A 22,309-nucleotide genomic window follows, 5' to 3' on the forward strand; every position below is an offset into this window, starting at 1 on the left:
TGAAGGCAAAAGGGGGTCCAACCCGTTACTAGCATGGGGTACCTAATAAAGTGGCCGGTGAGTGTATATATAAACACACGCACACACACTGGTAAAAAAGCTCAGTGGACACAGAAAACTGACTGCTCATTTGAATAGAGTGTATCTCTATCTTTTCTGTGGTATTGTCCCCATGTGTGCACACTGATCCAAAGTACCCTTTAGACCAGGTGATTGATATGATTTTAAATTGATGCCAGAGACTATATTCTTGAATCATTCTTGAGTGGTTAAAGACAGTGTTGTTGCTCTTCTCTCGGGATCAACTGGCTTCCCGCCAGTATCTGCTCTTTGCACGCCTTATCTCTTCCCTCTGCAGCCTCTCTCCTTTCCACCAATGCCTCCCTAATCGCTCTCTCATTTCACCTTCTGCTGCTCCTCACAGGCCAGCTCTTTTTCTTATACTTCCATCCTTTCAGCAATCACGTCTCAGTGTCCTGTCCGCTGACTAACTGTTAGCAGAGGTAAAGTCAACACAAAGAGCAGAGCAATCACAGTGCGTCTCAGAATTACCGCAGAGTCACTGAAAGACATGACTCTGAGCCTCAAGCAGCAATGAGCGTTACGCGCTTTAATCACACTCCCAGCTGACCCAGTGATTTGTGTGTGTGTGTGTGTGTTGGAAACGCAGGATATTACAGACCTGTTTGTTTCCCATCTGGATGTGCCAGCTGGGTTAGGGTGTCGTCTGTTTGGGCCAGTTGGCAGATAAACACTTGTGCCCTTGCAGAGAGACATGATGCCAGATCCTTACCTGCTCAGCATTAGGAGTAGTGATGCATCGAGCCAACTCTTTCTGTTCCAGTAACTATTCTGATAGAGAATCCAATCCTGAGCCTACTCTCTGTCTTCCAGATTTGAAAACCGTAAACTACAACCATCTAGCCTGACAGGTCCGACCCACATCCAGATGTTGGGTCTGGGAACTCACCATTATCATGGCTCAATCCGAGGGGCAGGATAAATTGTTGTCTTTCAAATTCCCTCTGCACAAAATAGGATAGCGCTTCAACCAACCAGAGCAACTAGGCCTGCACAATATTTTTTTCCCTGCAATGATAATACGCAATATGAAAAAAGAAAAAGTAATTTTTAAAAGATGACATAGGGGGCGGCTGTGGCTCAGTGGTAGAGCGGTTGCCTGCCAATCGGAAGGTTGGTGGTTCTATCCCCACCCCTGCAGTCATTGTCGAAGTGCCCTTGGGCAAGACACTGAACCCCGAGTTGCCCCCAGTGCTGCGCATAGGAGTGTGAATGTGTGTGAATGTTTATCTGATGAGCAGGTGGCACCTTGTACGGCAGCCCGGCCACAGTGTATGAATGTGTGTGGTGAATGTTTCCTGTAGATGTAAAAGCGCTTTGAGCAGTTGTTAAGACTGGAAAAGCGCTATATAAATACAGCACATATACATTTAGCACATTACAAAAATAGCTCTATTTGTAAATAATAAATCAGTCTCAACTACTGCGGTGATTTTGTAGGGGAGTGCATTTACATAGAAGGTAAAAATGAAAAAACATCTTTTCTTATATGAACTAGGGCTGTAATCAACCAAAGGAAAGCTTGGTCGAATAAAGTCCTGACATTTTGACTAAAAACCGACTGTGGGGGGGAGGCGCGGTGGGGCAGAAAAAGATTAATTAAGTGTACTGTCCCTCAGTACTTGTCCGTGCAGGCTATTTGCAGTATATTAAATAGTTTTTGACCTAATTATTTTGCACTGAATGCTGGATACTAACAACTTCTTATAACCTCAGACCTCCATAACAGCAATGGGCCTCATATCCTGAGCAATAAAGTTGACCTTTCATTCCGTGATATTATTTTTACGTTTGGATGATGGAGGCTTAACATCCAGCGGGGTCTGGGTGTGTCTGGGGAACACTACCGTAGTTGCGGTCGGTTGCGCCGGTAGTTATAAAACGATTATTAGACTATGAAATATGCCATTTCTGATATGTTCATAGAGCCTACTCCAAACAGACAGGGAAACCTAACGCAGAAAAGTTAGCTTACCGTTTTTAGGTGATATGCCATCTTTGTAGTTGAGCTGCGATATGCAAACTGTTACTTACAAACTTTGCATTCAACTTTTTACATTATCTATTTTTGTAAAATGCCGCTACAAACCACTAAAACAAGACTTTGTAGTTCTTTCTTCAATCTTTCCCCAGTGGGTTGGGCTAATCCAAAAAAAGAGGAAACAATGGGTTCTGAAGACAGACTGTAACCCGTGAAACGGGGGTGATCTGAAAACACCCCCATTAGCAATAAGTGCTTTCCACCCATAGACCGTAACAGTCAATGCTTCCACTTGGTAAAATAACACGGCAAAAAATCGACCAATCAGAATTTTGGTTGAGCCAGAACGTATTGACCAATAAATCGACTAGTCGACTGTGAGATTACAGCCCTAATGTGAACCTTTCTTTGTTGAACTTTAATGCTTAACAAACACCAAAGCAAGTAGCGCTGTGACTAAAGTTACTCTTCTAAAGTGGTTTTGGAGGGAAATTAGATAGAAATATGCTGGTTGACTAGCATGACACCATTGTATTCATATAATAATCAACCCAGGCTAACGTGAATTACAGTGACTGCATGTTGCTTCCTCTAAATGTCAGGTTGTGGTCGACTAGTGGGGCCAGCTAGTTAGTTTGATAAATTGATGATACCTGTAACAACAAACTGTGTATCCAAGAACAATTAAATCAGTGGAAATTGCGTTACATCAGACACAGCCTTCTGTAGTAGACTAGTGTTACGTTTCCAGTGTCGCGGCTCCAAACCGTAATGTTAGTTGGGACCGACGTACCCCTTGTTTCTTTAGGCTAACTATATTAGCTTTAGCCCGGCTCGTAGCAGCTTTCTGTGGGGGAAATGGCCGGGAGACATTGTGATTATGTTGCCCTAATAGGGTGATCTAGTTTGTATTTGCAGCGAACCTAAAACACAGACTACTGTAGCTTCACTAACTACCATCGAAAACTATGTGCATCACTGTGTTAGCGGCAGCTGCTGCATACGGGACTTTACTACACACGGAGAGCCACACTTCCCATTATAACGAACCCTGTCGGTCTAGCGTCACATACACACTCTGCCCACATAGCTACCTGTCTTAAAGGGGAAGGGTCGGCCGGTAATAATCATGTAGAAGGAAAACGATGAAAGTTACCTTTTCTATCAAGCAGCAAAAAGGTTGTAGTGTCAACATCACAACATCCTGTGATGTGAATATCGTACATGAGCACATCGCAATGTCGATGCTAAAATACAATTATGTTCAGCCCTAAGAGCAACGCTAATTGATAGAATAAAATTTAAACTCCAAACACATCTTCCTTTTTTCCTTTTTGAATGACTTCAGAGCTTAACTCCAAGTCTTTCAGAGTTGTAGCCAAAGCCGATTGGAAAGGCCGCTGTTCTCCAGCAGCAGCCATCTTCTTTGTTTTCAAGTAGCAGGGAATACACACAGAACCGTCGGAGCTCTGGCGTTATTATGTTAAGCCCGCCCACCGACTCTATACACGATGTGATCGGCCTGACTAGAATTTTGTTTTTTCAGCTCGCAGGCCAACGGAGAGTTGCTAGACTGACCCTGACGCTACGGTGCGTCTAGATTTCTAGGATAGCAACCATCATGTATGTGAGCACAACAGATGGGCTCTGCTGTTCATAATGATCCCAGGAAAGAAATGCATGTGGATCATGCCATGACCAAAAGAGTCAGTATTGGCACAAATATATTGATCAAGCGTATTTTACATAATCATTTTTATAATGTATACTCTTTAATAGACCAAAAAGATGACATCAACATCAGAACCTAAAGCATTGTCCAAATGACCTTAATATTGCCTTAACGCAGATTGGCTGCTGGTTGTATGATAGAAACAATATAGAGAATGATGTACCATAGACATTTTAATATCGTTTTAAAGATGTATATTGTCATATTGCCCAGCCCATCTGTCAACATCCCTCTTTTCTGAATACCAACCACTGCTAAGTGCAAATCAAACTTGAAGCTGCCGTTTGTCGGTGTGGGCTAACTCTGAAGCTAACTCTGAGTGCACCTTCATTCTTCCAGGGCCTGTGTTGTTTTATGATGCTTTTTATTTGTAGCTCTGTGTCCAACCAATGTAATAAAAGATTTAAAAGCATAAGTTTACTCCATTGCTCGATTATATTTGACGTGTTATATAGGACAATTATTAATTAATCTCTGACCTCTGACCTGTGAGCTCTGTTTGTGTGTATATTTTCTCTTTATATAAATGACTTCTATGAGAGTGTTTCTTCAGATACGTAATAACAAAGCAGCATGTGATTTGCCCGCACCACGAGCCATGACACTCATGAATGTGCATTTCTCCATTCTGCGCCCAAAGGTAAAATTAAACTCTTGGTTTGTTTCAGCAGCAGTAACTTTAATCTATGTCACTTGAGTGGATGATCCCTTTAAATGACCACAGTGTGTTCCAGGTTCAAATACCACTGTATGTATCTGCCGAGCTGCACCCTCTGAACAGCACCACCCGAATTGTTCTGTCGTCAGAAGTGGTTGTCCCGGCAAAACTCTTTGTTCAGCCAATTGTAGCCTTGCTAGATCTTAATGAGCAGACAGGAGAAACATGTCATCCTTGTCCGAGTTGGGCCTCAATTGGCCTCCATAATGAAGTGGCCCCGGACAAAATGCTCCATCTTTGTTTCCTGCACAATGGCACTGAGAGAGAGAGACCCAGACCTGGCCCTGTACAGTTTATCAGTCACTCTGGCACCAAACAGACCAACAAAAGGGCTTTAAACTTTTGAAACAATGAAAGAGTTCATATGCAGTTTTTTCCCATCACTTCCCTTCACATTGAACACAGGTGATCTCAGTTCATTTGAAACAAAGGGTTCCCTCTTTACCGCGCCATGTTGCCTAAAACTACCACCAAGTGTGGGTGTGTCGCTCCCCAATGTAAGTTGAGTGCCGATTTGAGTTGCACATGCGTCACTTTGCAACAAGTTGCATATAAGATGCTAACGAGAGATTTCTGTAATGTCAATACAGTAAAAATAGATCTACTTAACCAAGTTGGTTTCCAGCTGGCTACAAGTTAGCAATCAAACACAACAAAGGCTGTCACTTGAATGGTGTTTTAAGCTAACCTTAGCAATCAATCAATCATAGATAGCTAAAACCAGAATGATAGAAAAAGTCTCTCTCTATGGCTCTGGCTAAAACGTTTTTGAAATGACTGCTAGCTTTGCTACACCCTAGCAATCAAACACAACAGAGGGTATCAGTTAAATGGCGTTTTGAGCTAATGTTAGCAATTAATCAATCATTGATAACTAAAACGTTTTTGAAATGATTCCATTTTTCGGTTATTGTTTGTAGTTAGAAATGTTTATTATTTCATGGATTTTACAAATTTCAGTATGGCAGTTATGTCACAAAGCGTTTCAATCTGAGCATGCGCTAATAACATCTGCACTCAACCACAGCCGGTCTGACTCGCAGGGCTGCCAACTCTCACGCATTGGCCGTGAGACACACGCATTTGACTGGTTTCACACGCTCACACGCCACCCCCCCCAATTTCAAAAGTGTCAACCCGGTCGGTCAAATTTCTGAAATATGAGTTTATCCATTGATCTACCTGTTGAGCCACTCGTGATCGACTAGTTGTGCTTTCAGAGACGATGACGATCAAGAGCGCTCCCTGTCTGTGGAAGTTTTGAAATGTCGCAAACTGAGAAGATTGTTTTCGCAATCCATCCCTGGTGCATTTCCCCGGCTTCAGGTATGTGCGCTGAGTATTACAAACCCGTCCGTTGCTTCGTGTGCACTCTCTCTGTAACAGAGGTGAGGAGCGCGGCTGGTAGTGCAGCAACTTCAGTTCATTTTAGTGGACTCGCTCTGCTGTGGAAAGTGACGCGTTGCATCCGTGCTTAGAGCCTCTGATACTGAGGACGTACAGCCGCCTCTAAACTTTGTCAGAGACCAGAGAACCAAATGTGCCTCTGTGTCTGCCAGACGGTCTGAATGAGATACTATATCAGCTGAGAAATAACATGCACAGCAGACTATATTGCAACTCTCCAAATCTTGGACAAAAGAAATGGGATGAGTTATAATTTGAATGTGCACAAAGTTGCAAACCCTTGGGTCACTATTGTGCTTCTCTAACCTCTAAATCCATCCATCCATCCATCCATCTTCGACCGCTTATCCGGTATCGGGTCGCGGTCTAACCTCTAAATGTAACTGTAAATAATTCATTCAATGTTTCATAAAATGAACAAATATTTTTTATTTTCCCAAAAAAGTAAACACAGTAAGTGGGACACTGAGGATGAGGGCCAAACATTACTGAGCCTTGGCACAATGGTTACAGGATTAGAATTCATGTAAATCCGTGGTGCTTATTCTTTAGAATTTCAGTGGTCTTAGTTGTTCCATCAACTAACATGAGCGTAATATTGTGCACTTACGTTCTCACTAACGCACACGGCAACACAACATATGATTTACACCAGTAGCTTACAACTTCAGGAGCAACCGTGCTCGTGTCCGCAGCAAACTAATAAAAGAACAATGAAACTGCGCATACGCGCAAATACGTGAGTCCAAGGCGTGACGTCAGCTCGTCAGTCCAGCAGGGAGTTTTCTACAGTTCTTATATCATAAGAAGTTAATAATGTAAATAATGTAAATGTTAAATGCTCTAATACCTGTTGATACTACAACAATGCAAAGGCTTTTAACCCTACAGTTTTGCATATATCATATAAGACTTGATTTCTCAATTTATTTGCACAAAACTCTCCAGAAAGTGCCATTTAATGGTTTAATTTTTTTTAAACCTGGGGGGGCATACCCCCAGACCACCCTAGTGAGAACCCCCATCCCCCCACATATAACAAATCAAAATTTAAACCCTGAAGGATAATAATGCTGAAGAAATTGCTTTGTAAGCGGCAAAATATGGGTTGGCCCCCCCAAATCTCACTCCAAGGTTTTGGAAAAGTTGGCAGCTCTGGACTCAACTTTCATCGGGTATGACACGTTATGCCGTTAAACGTGTAAATCTGAGCATACGCAACTCAAATCTGCACTCAACTTGCATTGGGGAGTGACAGGGAGTGCTACACGAAAAAAAATACGCTGATTCTGTAGGTGATTGAACAATGCCGCAACAGGTGTTACTGATTGAGTTAAAAAAAAAACTAATTACAAAAAACAGTCCTTTTTCATATGCCACGTGATAATACCGCCTCTGACCTCACAGAACAAGTTCTGCTTTCCAATGTTCACTTAAAGTAAAAAGAGAGGAATTATCAGCACAATGTACTTCAAGGTGGAGACTTTTAACTGTAATATAATGCTGGATATCTAATGCATCATGTTTTTTTCAATAAAATCTGCAACATTCTGTGTCAGGTAAACACAGTAGTACAATGTTTTCCTCTGAAGTACAACCACACACTAAGTCATTATATAGGCCTACAGTTGCATCTTAAGTGCTTTGGGTGCCTTCTGTAAGTTATTTCAGAGTTCAGTGGTGGTGGAGAAAGCTGGAACCCAGATACAGGAGTCCAAGCAACCTGGCCATTCTGAACAGACATTTTTGTAACGGGCAGTGCACTAGTTGATCTAAGTTATTTACATTTCCCACAATCCAAAAGGTGCTGATAGCCAGTGTCAGTTCCAGTTTTCCAGCTTCTTCTGCACTGAGCACACTGATATTACAAACCAGTTTAGAAAAGATGTGCTTAAGAGTTTAACAGTTTTAACATGAATGACCGGACAGGTGAGTTTCTGTGGTTAGTTCACGTCGGTAATAACAGTAGGACAGGTGAGTGTCTGTGGTTATTTTACCAAAATGCCATTGATTAAAACATTTGCATGTGTGAATAGACTCATGTTCTAATGTTTTAACATAACATTTAAACTCATTTAAGGAAATTAGACCGTGTAGTCTGAGTGTTTTTTGTAGGTCACGGTGCAGCAAACATGAAAACCATTTTGGGACCGTAAACCATAAGTACTCTGTTTAAAAGAAAAAAAAATGGATATGTAACATGGGAGCCTGCCTATTTTGCCCTTATATATGAAGATGAGTAAGCCGGCAAATTGCCAGAGAGGGCATATTCATTCTGGAGTAAAGTGTACAGTGATGAGTGAGAGGTCGGCAGTTTGAAATAAACCTTAAAGCTCCATGATACCAACATCCAACATCTGAAGATATTTTGATGGGGCATCCATATACAACAGATCACCCTTATCAACAAGAGAAAGGAAGTTGGCATTGACTAGCCTCTTTCTAGCAGATAAAGTAAAACTTTTTTCCCTAAAGAAAAAAACTAGATTCCATTTCCAACTTTTTTCTAGGTTCTGAATATGAATCTATAAATAAAGGTGTTCATCAATTAAATATCCTAAATATGTATAAGATAAAACTACCTCAGTTGGTTTACCCTGATCAGTAACACTATTCATGTCTAACTTATTTTTCGTTGAGTTTGAAGGACCATATCTTTGGTCTGATCAGCATTAAGCACAAGCTTTAATTGATAAAGCTGTGCTTGCACTCTATTGAAAGCCATTCATACCCCTTCCTAATGGTAGCTGCAAACCAATAAAAAAACAGTGCCATCTGTAAAGAAATTGAAAAATACATTTTGGACATTTTTCCCCAGGCAATTGATCTAAATAGTGGATAAAAAGGTGCCCCAGAATGGGGCCCTGGGAGACCCCTTTACAGATTGATACATATTTTGACGTCAGGCCTTCAACTTCCATTGCTTGAGTCCTATCAGCAAGGTAGTTGATAAACCAGCCCACAGCGTGCTGAGACAGTGATACAGATCAGTCTCAGAACTAGTATGCTATGGTCAACAGTGTCAAATGCTTTGTACGGATCAATGAACAGAGACACATTGCTTATTATCATCAATTACTTTTATAGCAGCAGTGGTAGTGCTTTGTTTTTTCTTGAAACCAGATTGATGATTCAGGTGTCTGTTATAACAGGACAGGTGAGTGTCTGTGGTTAGATCAAGTTTCTGTAATAACAGCAGGACAGGTGAGTGCTTGTGGTTGGTTCAGGTGTCTGTAATAACAGCGGGACAGGTGTGTTGTGTATGAAGATGTGGCGATTATAGACAGTAAATGAAGATCTAGCGATCATAGACTGTATATGAAGATGTAGAGATCATAGACTGTATATGAAGATTTAGAGCTAATAGACTGTAAATGAAGATGTAGCATTCACCAGATCAGTAACACTGATTTACCCTTTGCACTCAACTGATCAAATGTATTCGAGGAAATTGAGGATGTTGCTCCCCTTTTTGTTACAACTAATACATGAACCAGACTTCTCTATGCGAATGCAATGGTTTGATGATTGTTTGATGACCTTCAGGGTGATTAGAACAGTGTCCTTGGAAATGCTGTGCTATGCATGGCAACGGTCTGTTATGCAGATAAAGCACACCACAGAATGCAGTGATTACAAATGTGTAATAATGAAATGTCTTGTAGTTCTCAGCTCCACTACGACTGCATCATGCTGCCAGTGTTGCTGTGTTATCAGTGTGACCGCTTTATCCACACATGGAACCTCAGGCACACTGTCACTGGCAGTAAAACCTGGAAGAGGCCTACTGTATGTGGCAAGGTCTGAGGCCTCTGCCAACCTAATGCCCTGTGTGTGTGTGTGCGTGCATGTGTGAGAGCTTGTGTGTGTGTTTGAAGAAAGCGGACTTCTTTTTGTTATTAATATGGCTGAAGAGGACAGGTGGCTACTCTGTTTGTCCATCTGTCCCACAGCAGCTGTCGGTCCTGTCCACTTTTTCCTCTATGTTGTGTGCTGTGTGAGCAGGGAGCACAGGTCAAGGGACACAAACTACACTGCGCTCACAAGATAATAATGTTATTGTGTAGTACAATACATTTTCTCCTGCATTTTCCTTCCGCTGAAGCTCCTCTAGGCCTCCTTTTTTATTTTTAAATAAATTGCTTAATTGCTTTCCAGATTTCCCCATAAACTCCCAATTTGTTCTTTTATATATGTTATTTCCTCCATTGTCATACATTGTGCCCTCCATTTTCTCCCAGTCAAGAGCTGTAATCATTTTTACCTGTAATATAGCTAAATTAATACATTTCAATGTTAGGGCTTTCAGATTGAGGTCTTCGCAGACAGGATGCACATGGTTTTAGTGATCACCTCCCTCCTGAATGTTTTCATTTAGTCACACTCACAGACACAGTGACTACGTGTTCCCCGAGCCTCACTGCATTTAAAGCATATGTCAGCTATTTATTTTATTTTATAAAGAGAGTAGTATTGTATGTCTGCATCAGCCTATTATGTTAAAGTAGCTTTTTATTTAGTTTATTTAATGTCAGTTCGTCATCATATTACAAAGCTTAGGTGTAAGATATATACAGTATGTAAGATATTCACTGAAGTGTAGAAGAGGAAGAGAACTAAAAAGTAGATTAATACAACTGCTGATTTTACATTTTGTGACGATTATCATCAAATCATTATATTGGCAAATTATTTCAGGTGTGTGTGTGTGTTTGTTTGTGTGTTTGTGTGTGTGTCTGTGTGTGTGTGTGTGTGTGTGTGTGTGTGTGTGTAAATCCGCCGCTGAAACTAGTCCTCAACAAATTCTTACCTAACTGTTACAGGCTACAATGCCCAGCTGTTTAATAAAAGTGGAAGACAGATCTGTGACTGAGCCTGAGTGCTCCAGATGGGAGAGCACACAGCTGGTCTCTAATGGCGTCTGAGGAACAGAACAACACTGGACTTATGTCTTAATAAAACTGTGTGTGTGTGTGTGTGTGTGTGTCCTACATCTTGCACTGAGAGTGCCAAGTCTGGTCTAATCAGCTCAGATAAAGAGAAACGCCCTGCAGCTTCTTGTTCTCTCTTTGTTTTATTCTCTGCCTTTTTCCATCTCCTTAGTTTCTGGATTTGTTCTATTTTCCCATCGTATTCCCATCACATTGAGAAGACATTTGATGAAGATATATCTGTTCAGCTCTGCTGTTGAGCTCCATCTTTCATTGCTTCAGCCTGTGCAGCATGTTGAGATGACCACATGTGACATCCCTTCACCATGCTGATGCAGATTCTTACCCAGTGCAAATCACTCATGAGAACCGCTGACATAGCACCTTTTTGCTCCAGTTTTACCTCATTAAAATCTCTCTCTTCCTCTGCTTTCACAGTGGCTTTGTCTTCCTTCACCTCCATGATGTGCCTCTATCATCTTTTCCTCTTCTCACGCTCCACCTTGCCGTTGTTTCTCTCACTGTTACCGGCTTTCTCACGCCCACACCAACAGATGGCTCCGAGCTCTAGTTTCACACCGCAAACACTGTGTGTGTGTGTGTGTGTGTGTGTGTGTGTGTGTGTGTGTGTGTGTGTGTGTTGGGCATTATCAGTATGCAAGTCCAACACTGACCAAGGCTTAAAGCCACAGCTCATATCAAATCCAAAACCTTTACTGAGAACCCAGCACCACACACACACACACACACACACACACACACACACACACACACACACACACACACAGACACACACACACACAAAAATAGACTTAAATGTGCATGGTGCTTTGCAGCACTGTCTGAATATTAACACTAGCTCTACTGTTTCCTTCCTTGTGGATATCTGTGAATCGAAATGACAGCTTTGAGCAACAAGTTTTTATAAGCTGTATCAACATTTATTTAGCGACTTAGCCAACTTAGTTTGTATTAACTACAATACAAACTGTTGCCTGTCGGTCAACACTCAACAACTTTCCCAGCCTCAATATAATAAACTTGATACTGGGTCCCATTCATTCCTCTAAACGTTTGTTATTGGGCGGCACGGTGGCACAGTGGTAAGCACTGCTGCTCCACAGAGAGAACCCCAGTGGGGTAGGAGGCCCTTCTGTGTGCAGCATGATAGATAGATAGATAGATAGATAGATAGATATTTATTGATCCCCAAAACAATGGGAAATTACAGTGTTACAGGGGGGTTCCCCCACCATATAGACATACATGCTGGGTAACTGCTTCCTCCAGTGCTGCCTTGATGAAGGTTCTGGCTTTCCTTTTGGAGTTGGTCCCTGGGTGCGGGACTATGGCTGCACACTACTCCTTAAATGTTTGGATGGGTTTCCTGCACACTAGAGTCCTAGTGAGAGTAGAACCACTTAGATAATTTGGCCAGGCTATAGATTACAGCTTATCTGTGTAAATGCAGGCAGTTGAAAAGGAAAATGGGCTTTACAAAACAGAAATGGGGAGGGTAAGGGGAAACAACTCCAAGCTCTTTCAGAAGAATGGTGAACAACAGTTTTGTTCTGGAATTTGATGCTCGCACCTCTGTCCTCAACCAATTCTATTCCAGTCTTGATCAGTTGTTTTCCATTGTGTGCTATGGTAAGCTTCTGTCATATCTTTACCTGATGTCATGCCTGGAGAATGGCAAATACCCCAACATAAAGCAGCCACCCTAATTGTAATGTGCATTGTGCCATTTCAAATGATTACTTTAGACATGGTATGATTTTGAGTCAGCTAGTGTTGGTTTGATTATTGCAAAACCAGTTCACTAGTGATTATGTTTATGGATGTGGATTAGGGCATACTGTCCAGGGCCAGCGATTGCTATAGGCAACCTAGGCAATTGACTAGGGCGTCAAATGTGTTGGGGGCGCCATTTTGCCCTTAGGTCTTCTTCCCATTAATAATAAAATTAGAATGACAGGCGAGATAAAACATGTTTATTAAACATGATCATCCTAGGGCATCACCTCAGCCAAACGTTTACTTGTCAACCTGATTATTAAAGACAAGTGTGACAATTTAAATTTGACTTAATTAATTAACACTCCTACTCAGCCAAATCTTAAATGTCCAGAGAAATCATCACTCATTGAGTTCAGCCTGAAAAATGCCCCTTTTAAGTACTCTGCAACATGTGTTTCTGCTAATGATGTGAGTGATCACTGTGTGATGGCTGCTGTTAGAGACACTAACTGGCCCAATTCTGCGCCTCATATTGTTGAAAGGCAAAATATGAGAGTTTGTTGAGCAGGTTTTTTTACATGATTTATTTTATTTTGACTGGAGTAAAAGTGCCCTGATTGATGATTTGTCAATAGCCCTGACCTTCTTTCAGAACAGTTTTCTGGATATTCTTTACAGACATGCACCTATTCGTAAATTCAGAATTAAGAGGCAGAAAATCCCTGGTTTACATCTGAGATTTCTAATTTGCTTCACGAGAGAAATGTAGCCTGGACAAAAGCAGGTAGATCAGAAAAGCTAAGCTTTCATTGGTTCCAAAAAAAAATTCCCAAGGTATGGAAGTCTACTTATGTTTTACCACTTTTGAAAGGAGGAGACCTAACCTTGCTTAATAATACAGACCCATTTCCGAACATTCAGCATGGTCCAAAGTGTTGGAATCCTTGATTAGTGAACTCAGTCATTTTTATCTAAACATCGATCTGGTTTCAGGAAAATAAACACAGCACTACCATTGCTGCGATAAAAGTAATTATGCTAACTTATACTATGATATAGTTCAAGCACTTGATCATAACAAGCACTGCGTCTCTGTTCAATGATCCGTCCAAAGCATTTGACACTGTTGACCATAGTATACTAGTTCAGAGACTGATCAGTATAGGTATATATCTCAGCACCCTGTGGGCTGGTTTATCAACTACCTTGCTGATAAGACTCAAGCAATGCAAGTTGAAGGCCTGACGTCAAAATATGTATCAATCTTTAAAGGGGTCCCACAGGGCTTCATTCTGGGGCCCCTTTTATTCACTATTTATGTAAACCGCCTGGGGGAAAATGTCCAAATGTCCAAAATGCATTTTTTCATTTTTATGCAGATGGTACTGTTATTAATTGGTGTTCAGCTACCATTAGGATGACGTATAAATGTTTGCAAATGGCTTTCGAGTGCAAGTGCAGCTTTATCAATTAAAGCTTGTGCTTAATGCTGAGAAGACCAAAGTTATGGTCCTCCAAACTCAACGAAGAATGAGTTAGACCTGAATAGTGTTACTGATCAGGGTGAAATAATTGAGGTAGTTTTATCGGAAAAATATTTAGGATTTGTAATTGATGAACACCTTTCTTTATAGCTTCATATTCAGAAACTATTAAAAATATTGAAATTGAAGCTAGTTTTTTTTTTTCATGAACACTTGTTTTACTTTACAGGCAGAAAGAGGCTAGTCGATGCCACATTTCTCTCTATTGTTGATTATGGTAATCTGTTGTATATGAATGCCCCATCAAAGTGTCTTCAGCTGTTGGATTTTGATACCATGGAGCTTTAAGGTTTACTTTACTCTGCCGACCCCTCACTCATCACTGTACACTTTACTCCACAGTGAATATGCCCACTCTGGCAATTCGCCGGCTTACTCATCTTCATATATAAGGGCATTATAGGCAGGCTCCCATGTTACATATCCATTTTTTCTTTTAAACAGAGTACTTATGGTTTGTGGTCCCAAAAAGGCTTTAATGTTTGCTGCACCGTGACCTACAGAAAAAACTCAGACTACAAGGTCTAATTTCCTTAGATGAATTTAAAGGTTATGTTAAAACCATAGAACATGAGTCCATTCACATGTGCAAATGTTTTAATTAATGGCATTCTTATTTAATTGAAGTCCACTTGAGTTGTCTTTGCCTCTTTTGTGTTAGTTTTGTAATTACATTTTTTTTGTTACATGTAACTAATTTGTCCTGCTATCTTGGCCAGGTCTCTCTTGCAAAAGAGAAAAAATAAATGATCAGCAGCCGCGTCTCAAACGAGGCTCTGAGCCTGTCAGGAGGTCTGAGATCTACCGAATCAGCAGAGCAATCACGTAATGCACAGCAGACTATGGCGCAGGTGGATTATTTTCTGAAATATTGTGACTTTCTTCTTGTAATAGCCTATTGCATTATCACTGTATATTTCTCAAAATATCATGTTTTGAATGTGCACAACGTTTTGAATATGAGCAGAAATCTTGCTCTACTCATTTTCAAAACTGAGTTCACCATATCTGAAATATTACAGTCCAGGGGTTTATTAATTCATTAAAATTAATGAATGTGTCACTGAGGTGAATAATTGTCATATACACATTTAAGGAGGTTACTTCCTCAACAAAAGACGCAAAATAGAAGGAAGAGTAAATCGGCTACATTTGTGTTGACTCGGATAGAATAAAGATATTTCAAGAAAAGGTCAAACGAAAAAAAGATGCATATAAATTCCCCAGAATGCAAGAAATTAAGTATTTAATGCTCAAAATGTTCACACCCCCCACATAATCAGTCTTCATGCACACAAATCTGGAAACAAAACGCTGGCCTTTGGGTTGCCAAACCAGTTATGATTAGACCAAATGTTGGTGTCATCTAACTTACGTGCAAGCTAGAAGCTAAAATGAGCGATAGTGTAGCAATGTACTGTATGTACATTGCTACTCTATGGCTGACACAGCGCTGTTGAAATCTGGCAATGCGAGACTAGGGGGATGCAAAACTCAATCCCGCCTACGGCAACCAAAGGGCTAGAACCGGCCCTGAGACTGTGCATGAACATAACCCATGAGCACTGAAATACGAAACTTGGTAAAGAGCACTGACAAGACTATTTTTACCATGTAAAATGTTCTGCTTAAAATGTGCCCCCCAAGTAGCAATTTCAATATGGGACTCCTATACATCACAGCCTGTCCCTAACCCTGTCTAGGGAATTAACAGCCAAGGTGCACCATCATCAGAAATGGTGTGTTGGTGTCTCAGGAGGGGAGGATAGGCAGGAAAGAGTGATAGCCAGGTTTTATGATACTGGAGGCAAGGGAGGCGGTAAGCTTGACTTCCATAAATATTTTCAGTAATTGAGAAAATGCAAAGCCAAGGGAAAGCCATGTGAGAGAAGGGGAGCTTTTGGTTTCTTCTGCTGATGCTTTGGCTGAGCTCCTGTTGTCTTTGCCCAAACACAAACAGCACACACAGAGACACACTTACACGTGTCTGCTTATTTATTTGCTAAAGCTTGGACACATAAGCAGGGAGACACAGAAACACTATACAAACCAAAGACAGTGGAATGGACAACACTTTGCAGGATGTACAGATCGCTGTGCTGTGGCAGTGCTTGGGTCTGACTGTACAAGGTGCAAAAGGAAAGGTTTGTTTTATATTGTCAGTATTCTCACTGCGACTACCTAACATGGAGGATTGTGCCTATAAAAGGGCTTTTTTTGTCGACCAAGGCCTTATGTAACATTCTTTTCACTTTAATCCCATACTATAAAAAAACCAATTCATGTTCTGTTAGTGATCATGTAATGAGTGTGACACTTTGTGACCTTGCAGCCAAAGGTCCAAGCAGTGATCACAGATTATGAACAGCAGCAAACACTTCTTTTGAATCACAAACAATGAAAGATATGACATTTGACTTGAGGTACAGTGGATATCTAACACACTGATCAGTGTTGGATCTGGTATTTAATTTATTAATTCTTTTTCAGCGGATCTTTTTCCTTATTATGACTTCCTTTTAAAAAGTTTAGAATGTGGTTGGCTGTATGCTTAGCTGATGTCTTGTCCTGCAGCTGGTCACCACTCCTCATTCGCTGACTAAGTGAAGGAGGAAGATGGCATTCATTTGTTGTTTCATGCATCTTTATGTGAGTTGATAGTCACCACACCACAAAGTCTTTTGTGGTGGGCTCAGTGTCAGTAGTTCTTGTATCTTGTGTTATAGCTGTAGGGTCTAGACTACACAGTATCTGCACACACACACAATGTGTCATCTCATCTCACCCCAATCACACCAAAAACCACAGCAGGTACGGAGGCCCTGCAGGATCAATCTGTTTTGCTTTAAGGTTAATTGTCTTTGATTCAGCAGTAGAAAACATGCCCAGTAAACAGGGCGCCAGTGAGAGGATGAACTGAAATGTAAAAGCAGTTTCTGAATAAAAAAAAAATGAAAAAGGTATTCAAAAGGTTGAACAGTGTGATTTAAATGAAAATTACAAAACAGTAACCTCCTTATATTTAGTCCTTAAATAAAAGGACCAACAATTTAATTAATGAACGCCCACTGCTGACTGTTTGCTGTCAGCCTAACATGTAAAGTATGAAACAGCTTCCCCTCCTCTCTGCACGCTTCATTCCTCTTTGTCTTTCCACCATCAATCAGCTTATTACCAGCCTTTGTACTCCTTCTCTCTATCTTTACTTCTGACCACAGTAGCAGGCTGGATCCAAAGCTCTGTGCTGCGACCCCTGCAGTCTTTTTGACATCATGGTCACAATGAGCTGCTGAGGCCCTGCAAGGAGACTCTGCAGGGCAGTTCCAGTTTAACTTTGCTGCTTTGTTCTTCCATCCATCGTTTTATTTAGTGTGTACCTGTGAGCTGCAGCAGAGCACTCTTGGTTATTCCACTCTGTTAGGCAGTCCCCCCCTTTTGTCCACACTTAAATATCTCGACTGCTATTGGATGAATTGGCTAAGATTCATGGTGCTGAGAAAATAAATCCTAATGACTTTGGTGATCCTGACTTTTCCGCTAGTGCCACCAGCAGCTGAAACCTTTCCTCAACCCCCAGCCCCCGCCTGCAGGACAGGCCCGCCAGGACCATTGGGGCTCAGAGTGTAAAATCTCCACAACGTTTGGATGGGTTACATGCAGTTTGTGCAACACATCGGTTGATAAATGATATTCCCATCAGCCTTAGCTGTACTTTGTGCTATTTAGCAAATGTTTGCACGCTAACACACTAAACTAAGATGGTAAAAGTGGTAACCAGTTTCTAGAATCATCATTTTTTAAAGATATTTATTTTGTTATTTTAGGCCTTTATTTGTGATAGGACAGATTAGACATGAAAGGGGAGAAATATTGGGAATAACATGCAGCAACGGGCCGCAGTTCAGAAGTGAACCCGCAGCCACTGCGTTGAGGACAGAGCCTCTGTATTTGGGCAAACGCTCTGCCAGGTGGGCTACCCAAGCGCCCCTGTTTTAGATCATTAAGGCTATGCCGAAGCGTTTTGCATTTGTTCCCCTGGAACCAACCAGACATCACGCAAAAGGCTCCAGGGCTCGCGTGACTGCGTAACGGACCAAACTTAGGTGTGAAAACACTCACGTAATGAGTACATCATCAGTGTTGTGCCTGTATGTTTAGACTTCCTGTAGCTCATTGTCTTACACGTCTGCAGATGCCATAAGCCTTGTTATGGCAGCTGTTTGTTAACCCAGGAAACAGTCCCTGAAAGTCCTAAATAAAACCCCAACACACTCAAACAGACTACTCTGTGAGTGTGATTCCTTTGGAGCGGCTGCAGAGGTGGCAGGGGCCCAAACAAACCCTTTTTTAACCTAAGCAAGAAGCACGTTAGTGTAGTCATATTTTGCTCGAGGGAAGATTTTAAAGCGTTGTGTGAGTCAACACGAGGAGGTCCTTGTCCTACTCTGATAAACCTAAAAGACAAACATAGCGATGTATTTCTTGATGTTGGTCTGGTGTCGATTTTAAGCTGTGAGGGATGAGGTATTAAGGCTATTGCTGTACAGAGACAGAATTAGAAAGACATGAACAATAACCTGAGAATTTGATTACCTGTCAGTTTAACCATTACACAGGCGGTCCATAACATATAACCCAGAGCTATCTGCAGTATGGCATGGAAATTGTGCTCACGGCATCAGCAGCTTAGCTTCCTTAGTTTCCTGAAGATTCCGTTAAGACAGAAATGTAAATGCTGTGGATTACTCAGGTTGAATATGATAAAGGCTTCTGTTGTCTTACCAGAGCAGCTGAGATGCATAAAAGCAGCTTTACGTACTTGAGCAAGTGAGAGTGCCCTCCAACAGGAGTAAGGAGTTGAGTGCTTACAACCTGTACAGTGTGCATGGATAAACCAGGTGACATCCGCCAACTTGAGTTGTTTGATTGGAATAATCTGGTGAAGTCACCCAGTGCATGCATTACTTTATTTCTTGTCCAACTGGCGGCAGAGCGACCTGCTGTAACATCGACATTAAGAGCCCATACCAGACAGCTGCCACATGTACTGTAACTGTCTTGTTTAAAACATGTAAATTGCTCTTTCAGCTCTCATATTTTCCAGATGTAACCACATTGGAGTTTGATAAATGGGAACATATTGTAGCAACAGAGCGTTGCTACCAAACACAGCTAATGATTTGCTGCAGATAGTTGAGTCAGCAACCCCATGCTGGCAGATCTACTGTATATTATGTTTTTCATGCACACACACACACACACACACACACACACACACACACACACACACACACACACACACACACACACTGCTTGAAAAAGAAAAACCTGGAATAATCGGTTACTCACTCTGTGTAGCCACACACACATTTATTACACACACATTGCTCTGTTTGACCCTAATCCTATCAGTTCACTGGCCCGTTCTTCTCCAATAAAATGAAAAGTGCATCACTATAGAGACCGCATCAATGGTCTATTAGCATGAGAGGTGAGCTGAGGAGACGAGAGGAGGGACGGTGAATGGATGGAGAGAGAATGAGAAAGAGTGGGCTGGAGGGAAAGGGATGGATGAATGGAGAGTGTGTTAGAGAGAGGGTGAAAGGGGGGGGGGAGTGTAAAAGAAGTGATACATTGGCTCTTTCTGTTTATTGCCATGGTAAACTGCTTTCCCTTCCTCTGCCTATCTGTCTCTGCCTGTTGTCCTCTGCCTCTGTCTCTGCCTCTTGGCCTGTGCCTATCTGCTTTTCCCTCTGTTTGTCTCTGCCTGTCTGCCTGTCCCTCTGTCTGTCTGTCCCTCTGCTTTTCTGCCTGAGCCTCTGTCTGTTTCTGTCTGTCTCTCCACTGGTCGTATAGTGCTCCTGTTTTATCCTCAAATCTAGAGTCAGCCTCTTCACTATGCCTTTTATTTGGCTTTAGTAGTGGAACATTGATAGAAATGTTGTCACTGTTGTACACCACAGTTAGTCTACATATTGACTTGGATTTTGGCTACCAGAGGACCAAGGTTTTGCTCCCTGTTGAATTTAAACAGCATGATTTCGTCCCATCATAGCATGATGACAGGCGGACTGTATCTATTTGGGTCTTTGCAGACAGCTCGGGTTATTTAGGAGCTCACATACTGTGGCAGTGGCTCTTACCAGTAAACTTGACCGACTGGTTGGACTGACGACAGACACTGGATATATTTTAGCCTTTGGCCTTCATGGTGTATTTTACATGACCTAACTATTCTTTTAGGGTCAAGGCCATATGTGACGGAGTGTTACTGATACAGCGTCATTAATTACAGTGGTGTGAAAAAGTGTTTGCCCCCTTCCTCATTTCCTGTTCCTTTGCATGTTTGTCACACTTAAGTGTTTCGGAACATCAAACCAATTTAAACAATAGTCAAGGACAACACAAGTAAACACAAAATGCAATTTGTAAATGAAGGTGTTTATTATTAAAGGTGAAAAAAAATCCAAACCATCATGGCTCTGTGTGAAAAAGTGATTGCCCCCCTTGTTAAAACATACTATAACTGTGGTTGTCCACACCTGAGTTCAATTTCTCTAGCCACACCCAGGCCTGATTATTGCCACACCTGTTCACAATCAAGGCATCACTTAAATAGGAGCTGCTTGACACAGTAAGGTCCATCAGAAGATCCTGAAAAGCTACACATCATGCCGAGAGACAAAAGAAATTCAGGAACAATTGAGAAAGAAAGTAATTGAGATCTATCAGTCTGGAAAGGGTTGTAAAGCCATTTCCAAAGCTTTGGGAATCCAGCGAACCACAGTGAGAGCCATTATCCACGAATGGCGAAGACATGGCACAGTGGTGAACCTTCCCAGGAGTGGCCAGCCGCCCAAAATTACCCCAAGAGCGCAGCGACGACTTATCCAAGAGGTCACAAAAGACCCTACAACAACGTCCAAAGAACTGCAGGCCTCACTTGCCTCAGTTAAGGTCAGCGTTCATGCCTCCACCATCAGGAAAAGACTGGGCAAAAATGGCCTGCATGGCAGAGTTCCAAGGAGAAAACCACTGCTGAGCAAAAAGAACATCAAAGCTCGTCTCAGTTTCTCCACAACACATCTTGATGATCCCCAAGACTTTTGGGTCAACATACTCTGCGGTGCCCAGCTACGTCCTGCTACGTCCTGCTGTGCCTTGTAATGCTGCACAGCGTCCTGCCATGCCATGAACTACTACAAAGAACTGCTACCAACTACTATTTCTTTCTATTTTTGTTATTTCCACTCTTCATTCTAACCCCAACCGGTCGTCAGACACCGCCTACCATGAGCCTGGGTCTGTCCAAGGTTTCTGCCTTAAAGGAAGTTTTTCCTCGCCACTGTTGCACTGTTGCTTGCTCTGGAGGAGACTACTAGAACTGTTGGGTCCTTGTAAATTATGGAGTGTGGTCTATCTGTAAAGTGTCTTGAGATAACTCTTGTTATGAATTGATACTATAAATAAAATTGAATTGAAATTGAATTGAATTCTGTGGACCGATGAGACAAAAGTGGAAATCTTTGGAAGGTGTGTTTCCAAGTATATCTGGCGTAGAAGGAACACTGCATTTCATTAAAAGAACATTATACCAACAGTAAAATATGGTGGTGGTAGTGTGATGGTCTGGGTCCGTTTTGCTGCTTCAGGACCTGGTAGACTTGCCGTGATAAAATTAACTATGAATTCTGCTGTCTACCAAGAGATCCTGAAGGAGAATGTCCGACCATCTGTTTGTGTACTCAAGCTGAAACGAACTTGGGTTCTGCAGCAGGACAATTATCCTAAACACACCAGCAAGTCCACCACCGAATGGCTGAAGAAAAACAAAATGAAGACTTTGGAGTGGCCTAGCCAAAGTCCTGACCTGAAACCTATTGAGATGTTGTGGTATGACCTTAAAAAGGCCGTTCATGCTCGAAAACCCTCTAATGTAACTGAATTAGGACAATTCTACAAAGATGAGTGGGCAAAACTTCCTCCAGGACGCTGTAAAAGCCTCATTGCACGTTATCGCAAACGCTTGGTTGCAGTTGTTGCTGCTAAGGGTGGCCCAACCAGTTATTAGGTTTAGGGGGCAATCACTTTTTTGCACACAGGGCCATGATGGTTTAGATTTTTTTTCACCTTTTAATAATAAACACCCTCATTTACAAATTGCATTTTGTGTTT

At 41.7% G+C, this 22,309-nt stretch overlaps 1 protein-coding gene across 1 annotated transcript in view; it reads left to right on the forward strand.

The window, feature by feature from the left end:
* Nucleotides 1-22,309, forward strand: part of enah (ENAH actin regulator) — a 103,514-nt gene that overhangs the window by 4,680 nt on the left and 76,525 nt on the right. The window lies entirely within an intron of this gene.

Source organism: Etheostoma cragini, chromosome 18 (assembly GCF_013103735.1).
Source record: "Etheostoma cragini isolate CJK2018 chromosome 18, CSU_Ecrag_1.0, whole genome shotgun sequence".
Classification (NCBI taxonomy): domain Eukaryota; kingdom Metazoa; phylum Chordata; class Actinopteri; order Perciformes; family Percidae; genus Etheostoma; species Etheostoma cragini.